Here is a 13,776-nt window from a genome sequence, read left to right as displayed (position 1 = left end):
TCTGATAATACATGGTCATTTTCTTCCTGATCGATCTGACATTGAGCACGTGGAGACTGTGTTGAAACCACATTTTTCGTCTCATATGGTTCGAAGAGACTTGTCCACAGTGAACATTTCTGCTATACCAGTTCCGGATGGAATTGTGTGGGATAAAGTAATGTTTGATATATATGGTCCCACTGAATTGATTCAAATACCGTATGTCCTCAAATTATCAATGAATGATATTGTTATACCTGGCATTGTTTCTGATGATTGGGATGTGAAGACAGTAGATTCTATGCTATCGGATTTGCAATATTATACTGTCTATGACGATGAAGATGCTTACCAGTTTAGAGATAATCATGGTGACATGTTTTGTTACAACTATTATGGACACCACTTTATTCATAAAGCTAGTAGCCCTAAGTCCATGTTTAATTATGTGCAATGGGAACATTGCTCGACTCCTCCACAAGGGAGTTCAAAAACGTATTATGACAAATTTGCATATTTTACGGGGCATGATCCACGTAATGCTAGGTCCTACTATTTTAAAGTTACACCGTATTCTAATAAGCAAATGTTATTGACCGATACTAAATTACTGTATTCTAATTTGTTTGTATCTAAACTGTCGGTCAAGGGATATGAATACTGGTTCAAAACTGTTGACTTGAAAAGTGTTTGGGGTACGAAAAATTGGCAAATGCGAGGCAGGGACACGTTATTTAGAGCATGTATTATCCCTGTACAGATGATTTTCCTCAATGACACAGTACAACAGACTAGCTGTTTGGGTTTAGCAACGATTAAGGAGTTAACTTTGCCTAGTATACCTGTCCCTTCTAAATTAACAAATTGGCAGCACTATGTGAATGCTACTTTCAGTGACTTTACACATTGGGTCCAGAATGGTACACTTAACACTTCATTGTTACATCCAGGCGGGTGGTTATTATGGCCTGCAGACACTAATATGTGTCATCAACGTTTTGTCACCTCTTCAGGGGGGTTCAGGACTAGTAGGGCAGACCCTCGTTACGTTTCACCAGAACATGCTGATATTATAACTACATACAGTGTGGGGAAGCTTTGTCAGCAATGGTTGAAGTCCTCCACGCTGGATGCAGTTAAGTCACATCTCATGTTACTGTCTAATAATACTGATTTACAAGATTTTTTGTCAGGTCCCAGAGTACCACGGAAGAAAAGGTTCTTATACGAGGTTTATAATGAGATTTGGAAGCTTTCACAACAAGAGGCTGCAGCCCGGTTGAGGCAGATTGATCAAGAAAATCTGATGCAGACCTTGTCTGTTGTTGATAATGGCATGCATACCCTTTCTGAACGTGCTTACACGATTGACAGCATTGTTTCCTCTGCCATTGACATTATTAAATCGGACATGTCTTCTTTATATCATGGGCAGAGTCAGACGCGGTCCATCATGCAGCTGGGTTGGACTCTTCAGACCTTGAAGGCGGGTCGCGTTCCATGGCAGCACGTTCGTGCCAGAGAGATCTTTATCTCTTTTAATTTGACTCGTCAACAACAACTGATGGCTAAAAAGGAAGCGACATATGTTATGTTAAATATTGAAAAATTAGAGAAACTGCCTTTCACGGTAGCTGAGATTCCGTCAGCTGAATGGTTGATCCATGGGGTTATTAATTTGCCTATCTCTACTTTGCAATTTACTTCGTGTTTGAAGCACATTCCGGTGGGTAGATATGAACTATTGGGAGACAGTTACATACACGAGGTGTGGGACCTTCCCTTTCAGTACAGATGTGTTAATGGTTTGAAGGAGGTTTTTCTTAGCGGCAGCGAATGCGAAGCTTCTGTCAGCCATTCAATGGTTTGTAAACAGCTGTCCTTGCACGGGGCGTGTAACGCTTCGATTGCTAACTTAGCTTGTTATTTGAAGGGAGTTCCAGTCCCGGTTATTAAAAACACTTTCCAGGTGCTTTCTAACGGCAGTTACATTGTTCTTAACAGCGAACGCTGCTGTGGCATGCGTGCCGGAATAGTTTACATCGTCGTTGTCAACAAGGCCGTTACGTGCTGCGGGAATGTGTTGTTTCCCCCCACTCAAATTAGGGAGGTGGCGGACATCTGGCCTCATATTGCTACTTCCAAGGTTGATTTCGACAAGTTGAGTCGGCTAAAAGCTTTATTGTTTCAAAAGCATGTGGCCCTTACATCTGCTAGCGAGACCTACGCACTTCAGGTGGCAAGGTCATCGGCGGAGATACAGTCCCTTTTGAATACTAACTTTCCGACTCACTTCGGTGAACTTGTGGGACGTATATTTAATGCATCCAGCACTGCTGGTATTGCACATTTTTTCAAAGTCGTTGGTATTGGTTTTGCTCATACCTTCTCTTCCATATTCGGTTTGATACCTTCGGCTATACATTCTATTTTCGGAAGCATTTTTGGGGGTTTCCCGATTACTTTGGCTTTTTTGGCTGGAGTCTTGCTGTTATTGCTGTTTTTTCGCAATGGCTGTCCCGTCACGACGAGATCCTGTACTGCTGCTCCCATCAGCGCAGCTGTGTCGTGAACGCATGATGCAGCAGTTTGGAGCAACACTCCTGGGACATTTGGAGTACGACTGGTCTCTGTCATTCAGACCGGTTTTGGATTGTGTGCAACCCGTGTTTCGATGCCTTTGGTGCTCGTTTGAACATGCACTGGCTCTCTGTCTCTCATTGCAGCGCCCTCCAATGGTCGATACTGATCTGTTGATGTTCCCGATTAGGGCTCATTCCCAGACTTGTGCACTACGGATGCGCTTGCTTCGTGAGGCAGTCTATGAGATTCCCTTCCTAGAGGAAGATGGTATTGTCTCTTTCATAGGCCCTGCACGGGGTGCCGCCCTGAATGGTTTTGGGGCTTTGGATCACACCTGCTCCATGGTACTTTGTGGCGTGGATCTTCCGATATTGACATATATCGAAGTGGAGGAACTCCTGCGTTCTATTGCTTCTATCTGACGATTGGATTTTTACAAAATTGACACTATATTGAATTTGGTTTTATGACCATATGTTATCTAAATTTATGACTTTGTTGTCTTCTAACCTTGTCGAAATACTTGTTTTAGGTATTGTTTATATTTAGGGCATCCTTTTATATTATTTGAACCACTTGCTACCGACAAGGGGAGGGTGTAGTGTGGTTAGTTTTACGTATTCTTTGCGCTTTAGCTTCAGGCTTTAGGCCTTTGTGCATTTTGCCCTGAATATATTTTATTCATTTGCTGACAGCTTAGAGCCTCTGTGCACTCTGCTCTACATGCTTTTTATTAGGCTTCGTACTGTTATTTTTCAAATAGCCAGTTCTACGGTGTTGTTTTTTATTCATATCACACTGTTTTGCCTACTTCAGCACTGGAGTTCTCCATAACATATTTACTCTGTGCTTCAGTCAAGGATACAGTCTGGTACATTGCCGATAGACGTGGTAAGAGTTTAGACTTGGCATTCCTGCGTAGGGACATTTTGTGATCACGATGACATGTTAGTTATAAAATCACTTCCTTGTCCCAATACACGCAAGAGGGAGATTCCGACCAGGGAACCACAACTTGACGCTGACTGCCTCGTTGCAGATGCTGAACCAAGATCACAGGCCTTTGCTCAGGTGTGAGTGTATCCGTCTCCCTAGTGATACAGAAAGGCAAGCTGAAAGCTTAACATGCTGTGCTCTAAATAGAACAAGCAGAGGGAGAGTAGAAACGGTTAGGAATTATGATAGCTTTATTTCTATGTTTTACTCTCCTGGTCACTATATCAATCCTACTATGTTGTATTGTTCTGGTTATTGCGGCTCACGCCTTAATATCTAAAATACAGTCGTTTTATTAAAACATTATATAAAACTTATACTGTCTTTGTCATTTGTATATGAGACCATATTGTGAATGAGAGAGTTGGTTTGGATCTGAGTGACCACGACTTCCCTGAGAAGTTCCAAAGATGTCATGCGCTCGGCTGCCCAATCATTTCTTCCCCGTGGGAGAAATGAGGCACTGCTAGTTAGCCGGAGCAACAACCGGACTTAGGGTGACAGAGTTCCTTACACGTGGGTCAGACTCAGTCCCCCACACCGTTATCGATCCTGCTGCCTAGAAATCCAGTAGTCTCATTTAGGATAATGAGAGCCCACGCGACAATAGAAGAACAGTTATTCAATATCACATTTATGCTCCCACAAACCTCCCATTGAACAACTGTTCAACATATTGTTATAACTTTGCTATTCAATACTTATTGGCATTAGTGCAGCCTCTTCTTATTCACGCTGTATCATGATGCTTGAAACATGAACATTAGTTGGTGGGGGAATGCACAATTTGATAGATGCCTGATAGCAAACAGAAAGAATATTTACACATAAACAAACAGCTAATATTGCAAAAACTATAACTATTATTACCTTCACTATAGTCCAACCCCAGGCTCAAAATAGTCACGAAATATCATCCATCGTTTTTTCAGCTAAATTATGAACTTGTCTCCCTATGTCATGTAAACTTTCTACAGCCTTATAAACATTTGGGGCATTATCGGGCTAAATGTACAGCATTCAGTGTGTGTCATTTTACAGTGCCCCCTTTCTCAGTGAGTAACATATTGAGTAGCATGAGATTTGCAAGAGATATCTGTCTCATAGCTACCTTATACTTCTAGAATTCATTGCTACCCCTATCATAGATTGTATTCCTAGCCCAAAATCACAAAACTCCTGGGAAGAGGTATCCATCTGATATAATTCCATTTGCCCTCTAGCTACATTGTTTGTTAACAGATGTTTAAAAACAAGTTCCTTAGAATAGTGTCTAAAACAGGGAAGAGCTAAGCCTAAATAACAAGACCCTACCCTGAGGTGGCCAAGGCCATTATTTTTGTCCACAGATTAAATAAATGACCACCCCAGCTGCTACTGATATCAAGGACCAAGATATTTTGGCCAGATTTAATACATTAGTGCAGTTACTCCATCCCATCTCTCATGATCCATTTGATGCAAAACATACCAACCTGTGTCCTTTTGTTACCTATAAAGTCAGGAGACTGGTAAAAACATGGAGATGTTGGAAATCAAACTAATCATCCCTATGATTAATTGTTTATATATTTTACTCATGATGCTTTCATTGAAGCTGTCCCTGTTGGGTGAACCTGGTAGCCTTAGGAATGGTGGTGGAGTAGACCTTCTGTAAGCGTGATATTGTTTGAACCTAGGTATTTTGGGAAGTATACATCATACAAGTAGATGACGACAGCTGTTAGGGTAGTAATGATCATCATGGCGAGGTAAGCACAATGTTTTTGTCAGAATGGCTCCTTTCCATCCTAATTGGTCCTCCTGAGCAGTTGGTCCCCTTTGTTCCTTATTTTATTTTTCACCATCACTAGGCCGTGAGAAGTTACCAGTACTTCATAGCTCAGGACCCAATAGTAAACTATCACTGGTTGGGACAAGAAGCTGGACTTACTATAGGGTGTGGGTGCAGGTTGTATCGAGGGCCAGTGTCCTTAAAGGACTGAGATGGCACAGTCTTTAGAGCAATCGTGTGTGCTGCAGCTGCTGGCAAGGTCTGAGGCAAGAGAGCTCTTTTCACATGTGTGGCGTGAATCCAGTTTTTATATCCTGTACACTTCATGCCCATTTGTGTTGCCAGCAGAACTTGTATGGGACCCTTCCATTCCATCATGGTTGTAGAACGTTAGGTCTGAAAGTTCCTAACCATCACCCATTTACCACCAGGTTGATGATTGTGTCCAGGTCCCTGCAGTGCCAATGGCAAGGCTTCTTTCACCTGTTTGTTAAAGGCAGAATCATGTTTTATCAGTTCAACACAATATTCTTGGAGCAGAATAGCACGCTATTTCTCAAAGCCCAAGTTTTTTGTATGATACCGGTCTTCTACCAAGCTAGGATTTACTACATTCATTTCAATTGCTTTGCCTCTACGATCAGAGCAAAAGAAGATGCTATATATTCCTTGATTACCGTGGTATCCTTGAAGAAGTCATTAAAGGTGACGAATCATGTGTTGGATGTGGATGTTGCTATATTAGAACATGTATTGGACTGATTTTCTGAGTAAACGTTCTAAACTATTCCAGTTTTCATGGACTTATCTTGAGTGACTTCCTTATGGACTTCCTTTTGAGTGCTGCAGTACCCTTGTATTCATGTTTTACAGTGTGACCTATATGTTGGACTAATTTTTCTATAGGTAATTGGGCATTGTTACCATCCAGCACCATGTTATGCTAACTGTATATATTGCTCTTCTTGACTTGTCTTTGCTATCTACGCTTGGTTACTTGTAGAATGTGCGCTCATTAATGCCACTACTACCAGTTCATGTTTCTCTTATAGCAAAAGCATTCCCTTTGCCTATGTCATCTACTATCCTTTAGTATGCTTTCTTTTTTATGATAGCCATTCTTTTAGGCAATGATAAAGCATTCAGTAATTAAACAACCCAAAGCCTGCCAAAGTTATCTGCAACTCAAACCTCATTATTATATATATTCACAGTTAATCCAGTGCTCAGATCACAGGCTTTTGTTACTGTAATTAATTTGGCTGCTTGTGCTGATTATTCTAATAGTCTACAAGGTTCAATAACATTGTGTAAGGTAGTAACAGCATAGGTTTCAGTAGTTGCCCCCTCCTTGAGCTTAAAGCAAAAACCATCAACATATAAGTCACTATTTCTTTCTTCCATTGGTGTGTCCTTTAAATCTAGTCTCCCTCTGGTGTGTTCTTCTGCGATCAGTACATAATCATGGGGTGTGTCAGTTTAGTTCGAGGAAAAGTGCAAGAGGGTCGCTGGTTTGAGTGTATTACATTGATGTATGGTAACATGAGTACTGAAGAAATATAACTCATTAATGTGTTAGTCTGGCATTTGTCAAATGTTGAGTCTGCGTTTTGTTTAACAGTATATCTACAGACTGAGGTACATACAGATCCACTTTGTGTCCAATCAGTATTTCTGCTTGTTTTAGCGCAACAGATGGAGTTCCCAACATTCCAGTGTTCTACTATTTTGTTAATCTCACAGAGGTCAACCACAAACCTCCAGACATCTCCCTTTGTGGGGTCATCACTCTTTTTTAATATGGGGGGATCAGGCTATTGCATGGGGAAACCTATATCTCCCTTATCACCTCATTCAGAAGGCAGTCTTGTATAACCATCTCCATTTTGTATTCCTCTTCTGGTGATATTTTGTACTGTGGCACACATGGTAGAGGAACATTATGTTTCACTGTTATTTATACAGACTATATTGTCATACGTCACACATTGTTCTCACCGGAGGCCCAAACATTGTTGTCTACTTTGTCAAACACCCATTCAGGTACTACAGTTTGGGGTCAGGCGAAGTAGACATTAGTGGGAAAAGGAAGTCACTACATTCAAGATATATGCAGTACATTTTATTGTTGTGCGTTATTTATTTAAATATGTCTACGCCCAACAAGTTAAGGGCACATTGGTCTGTCAATACAAAACAATTTTTATCAGTTTTTGGGCCAGTGGTATATGTCAGTGGGGCATAGACGGGGCTGTGCACAAGTACATTAGAAAATCGCACAGATATGTTATATTTTCCTGAGAGGGCCGCATGTGGAATAATAATTCAAGAAATTAAGGAATAAGCTGCCCCGGTGTCCAGGAGGAATTTCACCTTCTGTCCTTGTCCCATCAATTCAGCATATGGCATCCTTGGATCCATTGGAATTTTGAACCATTCCTCACTCCCTCATGGACCACTTCATTGGGCAAAAGCATAATCAGACATGGGGGCAGTTACCATCTGGGATCCGTTGGCCTGTCTGTCAAAGTAGTTATGTTGGTGTCCTCGATAAGTGGTATCATTGGTGTTATTAGAATACTCTTTGGCATTGGGCCATTACTAGGCATATCATTATATTGTTGTGACTCTCTGTTACATTTCTGTATCCCCCTTGGGCACATCCCTGTGACGTGGAGCGCCCTCTGTTAGTTTTCTGTAGTAACGGGCACGCTCTCAGCCAATGATTAGGGTATTGCAATTGGGACACACATTATCTATTTGGGCATTCTGGGGTCTGTAAATTGGTGCAGAGTATCTCCTTGCTTCCCCACATTGTCCCCGGAATGTAGACCTGCCTCCCACTTGCTATAGTTGCTGGAGCAACACTTTACTGTTTAACTCCTTGTTCTACTTATCCCTACATTGTTCTTCCTGTGCCTGTCGCTCAGTGTAGTATTGGGCAATGGCCAATACTTATTTTTTGGGCTTTACTTCCTGCATTGACTCATGGGTATGAATAGATCATTTTATACATTCTTGGAGGCCATTTACAAAACAACTGGCGAGGACTTTCTGGGCCCCCTTGTCAGCAGCATCCATCCCACTATAGGAAGAGAACACTGTTTGTATTCAGGAGAAGAAGGCTACTACATTTTCGTCCTTTTCCGGTTTACAGTTGTTTAATTTTGTCCAATCTAGCATCTTACAGGACACTAGCTCTAGCAATCTAACCATTAATGGCTGCTGTTCATCAGTCACTTGACCGTCAGCTTTCCGAGCATCTCCTGTAGTATTAATTTTGGTCTAGTCGACCTCTTCAAAGTTTTCTCTCCTGCATTTCTTCCATACCAAATATCATGTGGGAGAATGAAAGAAAACATTTGGTGTATGTCATTCAATGTTAACTGGCCTGTGCACAATATCTTTTCTGTCCTGGCATAGCACTCATTAGGGCTTTGTCTATTATTGAGATAGTCTTTGGAAAAGGCAATTAATTTTGTTAATTCAGGGGACATGTACATGATAATGAGGGTAATTGATATAAACACCTGGTACTTCACACATAGGGGTCATTATAGAGGCACATATTATTAGTACTTGTCATTCTAGTCAAGAAATAGTGCAAAAGCAGTGTTACATTCAGTGTCGCTCAGGCCAAATCTATCAAGTTTCCTGTCATAATGGGTAAAATTATTGGGCAGTGTCAGGTCCTGCGGCTGACCCTGTTTAAACCTTATTGAATTATATAATCTTTTCCATTTCTTGTATTATAGAGGTTTTCACTACATTTTCACAGGTGTTCAAACTCCTATCCTCCTTAGCACATTTACTTAGTGCCATGTTTCATGCAGTTGTGAACAAATATTTTAATTAAAACTAAGAGATCATATTGTAATTTGAGCTCGCATTGTGGTGTTGCCTCAGAGTTCTTTGAAACCAGCTGAGTCAACCTCATGCCTTGGGGTACCGGTGATCCCCTCGGACTGCGACTGAGGGAAACGCAATCCCCTCTTCGAGTACGTATTTCGAAGTCAGCCAGTTCTCTAACTGGCCTCTTGACTGCAGCTCATTCTGGTCCATCTGGAGTAACTAGGTGGATCCCCGATGAGGCCCAGTTTGTGGAAGCACAAATCAGGTACACTTGTATGTTAATGAAAGACAGCAATCAAACACAGTCATGGAGGTATGTTTATTTAAGCTTAAGGTTGAGAGATACAAAGCAGTCAGCTTTCAACTATGTTTATTTAGATGCAGCTGACACAATCTTGATAAACTGTTTGAACTACATTGGCATACATGTAAATATCTGAGTCAGAGATGTATGCAGTCAGTGGTGTTTCACAAGCTAATCCTAAATACAAGCACAAACAGGAATCTTACGGGAGCACAAATACAGTCTCACACTGTAAGGACAGGTATAGTCTCAACATTTTCTGTTATCTTTCTTTTTTTATCTACTTCTTATCTATGTGCTCCCACAACTCTTAAAAGAAATAAGAACCTAAGAAATATAAACAGTTCTTTGACTTTTCCCCATCTCTCCGGCCTACTTGCAGAGGCCACGGTTTGTACAGCTGCATGACTTATGAAATCCCGGCAAAGCCACAACATAGAAGGAAAGTTGTTCATATCACATTTATGCTCCCACATTCCCTGGACTGACCTTGAAGACTGGATGCATGTGAAATGTACCATATCTTGGAAAATGATAGGGAACTGTGATGGGAAAGGCACATGATGATGGCTTGTGAGCAGTTACATTGACAATAATTAGGGCATCATAAGATGTAAGGTATGGGGTAATGGAGAATACATATGAGTACCCGTTTCACCTGAGTGAATTGGACGAACCATGGTTGACTTGCTTGGAATATGATTTCTCATTGTAGGACATTTACTGATAGAGACTTCTTCATGCAAATTTGTTATGTTTTGGGTGTTTCCTAGGTTCCTTTTCCAGCAGTGCCTCTGGCTGCTGGTAGGTGGTGCCATGCAGCTCCATACTGATGCCGTTCCGCCCCAGATATTACAAGAAGAGCCTATATAGACAATACTCCTGTGCGCTGGCAAGAGTTTCTCTGTTTCTGTGCCACAAGACATGGATCCAGAGCTACATCCTGTCTTGTTGGGACCTCTTTTCCCTCAAAGAAAATTACAGTGTGGAAGGGAAATGTCACCTTCCAAGACAACAAGTTTTAAACTCTGTTAGGACTGTCACAAACAAATGTCTATGACAAGTCCTAATCAGGTTTGCCTGTGGTGTTTGGATGTGAATCAAGACACCAAGGTCTCCATGGAACTGGGTGTCAATAAATCCTAAGGCCATATGAGACCATGAGGCAAAACTCTACGTCACTAAGCATTGTTGAGATCATTCCAAGCTCAAAGGGCAGTCTCAGTCCCATTCCCGGTCTAGTAGTTGATTCTGTGGTCATTCATCATCAAGCTCCAATTCTTCTGGTAAGTCAAAGAAAACTTTTTTTTTAAATCCATGTGGCACTCAGCCCGTCCCTCCACTCCTGCACCCTGGAGAAGATAGGAGGGCATCACCATTCTTCCAGATCTTGCTCCCAAAGCTGGTCAACTTCAGAGCAAATCCAGCAGCTTGTCCTGGCACAACCTGACCATATGGATCTGTATGCAATACCTTAGCAGAACCAAAAGTTCTGCAAGCCCACGTTCTGACTCTTTCGATCCTTTTCAATTTACCCTGGTGTGCCTTGGGCCCTAAGGATAAGACTAGGTGTCAATTGTGCTCTCCGACTTCGAGTTGGCACCACAACAACTTCAGTCAAAGCCGTCCTGGTTTCTATTGAACTACAACTTGCACTGGACATCCCACCTCCACAAAGAAGATCCCACACATTGCATTCCTGCATTGGCACAGATTCTCACAAAGATTATGATGCATGAGATGGATGAAATTAACCAACCTACCATAAAGAAAATTGATGTGATGACCTACAAGAGGCCAGTGGCCTTGACACCTCTCTAGATTCTGGCCTTCTCACAACCCAGGGTCATGCCGCTGATAAGAGTGCTTCCTTCATGGCTTGCATGCAGGGGGGCAGCGGCTAAATTCTCAACCTTAGATGTCAAAACAATTGTTGTGACTGACGTTCTCCAGCTGAGGCAACCCACTACTGTGCCCCTTTTAACTTTTAATGAAGCACTCACTAATACTCTCCTAGGGCCCTGGGCCAAACCTTGATCTGCCCCCCCCCACTAAATGTCCCCATTGCAAGGTGTCAACCATCTGCTCCTGGTGACCCTACATTTTGGTCTCAGACCCCTTCTCCCTAGAGCTTAGTGATGCAGGGATCTACTAAGCAGAAAAACCTAAATACTATTGACTATGAGTCCAAAAGTTTGGAGTCCTTTAGGAAGAGGGTATTTTCTTTCACCAGTTTGGCCCTCGGGTTCGTCAATGCCAGTAGCCTGCTGGGCAGTTATTCCCATGCTCTTTGCAGTTCGGTGGCTCAAGTCCTCATAGGTTTCCTGGAAAAACTTTGACCAGCCTTTACAAAAGCTGCACAAGATAGTCGTGAAGCAGCCAAATTCCATCAGGCAAGCCATTTCCACTAGTGTCGTCATTCGTCAAAATGCCTGGCTGTGGTCAACAGTTTTTCAGGCAATATCAAGTGATCCCTTATAGACGTGCCCTTTGACAGAATTAGACTTTTTGGGGACAAAGCAGATTCTGCTCCTGAGCAGTTCAAAGTGAGCAGAGCTACAGCAAGTTCCCTGGGTTTATGTGCCTAGCATCGTCAGCAACTTCAGCCCTACCCTTCCTTTTGCAGTTTTGGCAGTGACACCTCCAGTTCCCCACCTTAGATGTCAAAACAATTGTTGTGACTGAAATTCTCCAGCTGAGGCAACCCACTACTGTGCCCCTTTTAACTTTTAATGAAGCACTCACTAATACTCTCCTAGGGCCCTGGGCCAAACCTTGATCTGTCACCCCCACTAAATGTCCCCATTGCAAGATGTCAACCATCTGCTCCTGGTGACCCTACATTTTGGTCTCAGCACCCTTCTCCTTAGAGCTTAGTTAGGCAGGGATCTACTAAGCAGAAAAACCTTAATACTATTGACAATGATTTCAAAAGTTTGGAGTCCTTTAGGAAGAGGGTATTTTCTTTCACCAGTTTGGCCCTCGGGTTCATCAATGCCAGTAGCCTGCTGGGCAGTTATTCCCATGCTCTTTGCAGTTCTGTGGCTCAAGTCCTCATAGGTTTCCTGGAAAAACTTCGACCTGCCTTTACAAAAGCTGCACAGGATAGTCGTGAAGCAGCCAAGTTCCATCAGGCAAGCCATTTCCACTAGTGTCGTCATTCGTCAAAATGCCTGGCTGTGGTCAACAGTTTTTCAGGCAATATCAAGTCATCCCTTATGGATGTGCCCTTTGACAGAATTAGACTTTTTGGGGACAAAGCAGATTCTGCTCCTGAGCAGTTCAAAGTGAGCAGAGCTACAGCAAGTTCCCTGGGTTTATGTGCCTAGCATCGTCAGCCACTTCAGCCCTTCCCTTCCTTTTGCAGTTTTGGCAGTGACACCCCGTACAGGCAGCCACTTCAGACTCAGTAAAGTGCCAAGCAATTTCGTGGCTGAGGCCATGGCACCAACAAAACCCGCAGTCAGGGTCAATGTGTCAGTCATCCTACTGCACCTTGACCGTGGAAACTAGATGTTGGCATTGGATCTGCAGGATGTCTAGTTCCATATTCCTGTTCTGCAGGTCTATCAGCGCTACCTGCGGTTCAGTGTGGGGCAGGAGCATTTTCAGTTTGCGTTACTCCCCTTCGGTCTCATGAGCAGCCTTCAGGTGAGAGGGATGGCACTGGTAGCAGCACACCTTCAAAGGTCAGGGGTTCCAGTCTTCTCATAACTTGATGAATAGCTGATCTAGGCAGACTCACCCCATGCAGCCATTTTCCACCTAAAGACTACAGCAAACATTGTGTAATCTTTGGAGTTCAATATATAAGTGCCAAATCACACCTGACTCCTCAGATGCTCCCCTTCATCAAATATATTGTGGACATGGTTCGGTTTCAGGGCTTTCCCCAAAAAGGAGAGGTCAGGGCATTTAGGTTATGATCCCAATCTTTCAACCTCTGTCCCTGATTTTAGTGAGGTCAACTCAGACTGCTGGGATTGATTTCCTTCTGCATCCTGCTAGTCAAGCATGGCAGCGGCATATGCGGCTCTTGTAGGAGGCTGGACTGGCTTGTAGTGAGTACCAAGGGGTACTTGCACCTTGAACTAGGCCCAGTTATCCCTTATTAGTGTATAGGGTGTCTAGCAGCTTAGACTGATAGATAATGGTAGCTTAGCAGAGCAGCTTAGGCTGAACTAGGAGACGTGTGAAGCTACTACAGTACCACTTTGTGTCATATGCACAATATCATAAGAAAACACAATACACAGTCATACTAAAAATAAAGGTACTTTATTTT

The 13,776-nt window shown here is 42.6% G+C and overlaps 1 protein-coding gene across 1 annotated transcript in view; it reads left to right on the top strand.

Moving 5' to 3' along the window:
* The window catches only part of ANO7 (anoctamin 7), a 2,026,240-nt gene that overhangs the window by 1,228,026 nt on the left and 784,438 nt on the right, over window positions 1-13,776 (top strand). The gene's annotated exons all lie outside the window — the stretch shown is intronic.

This window comes from Pleurodeles waltl, chromosome 11, assembly GCF_031143425.1.
Source record: "Pleurodeles waltl isolate 20211129_DDA chromosome 11, aPleWal1.hap1.20221129, whole genome shotgun sequence".
Classification (NCBI taxonomy): domain Eukaryota; kingdom Metazoa; phylum Chordata; class Amphibia; order Caudata; family Salamandridae; genus Pleurodeles; species Pleurodeles waltl.
This window is presented reverse-complemented; position numbering and strand designations above follow the sequence as displayed.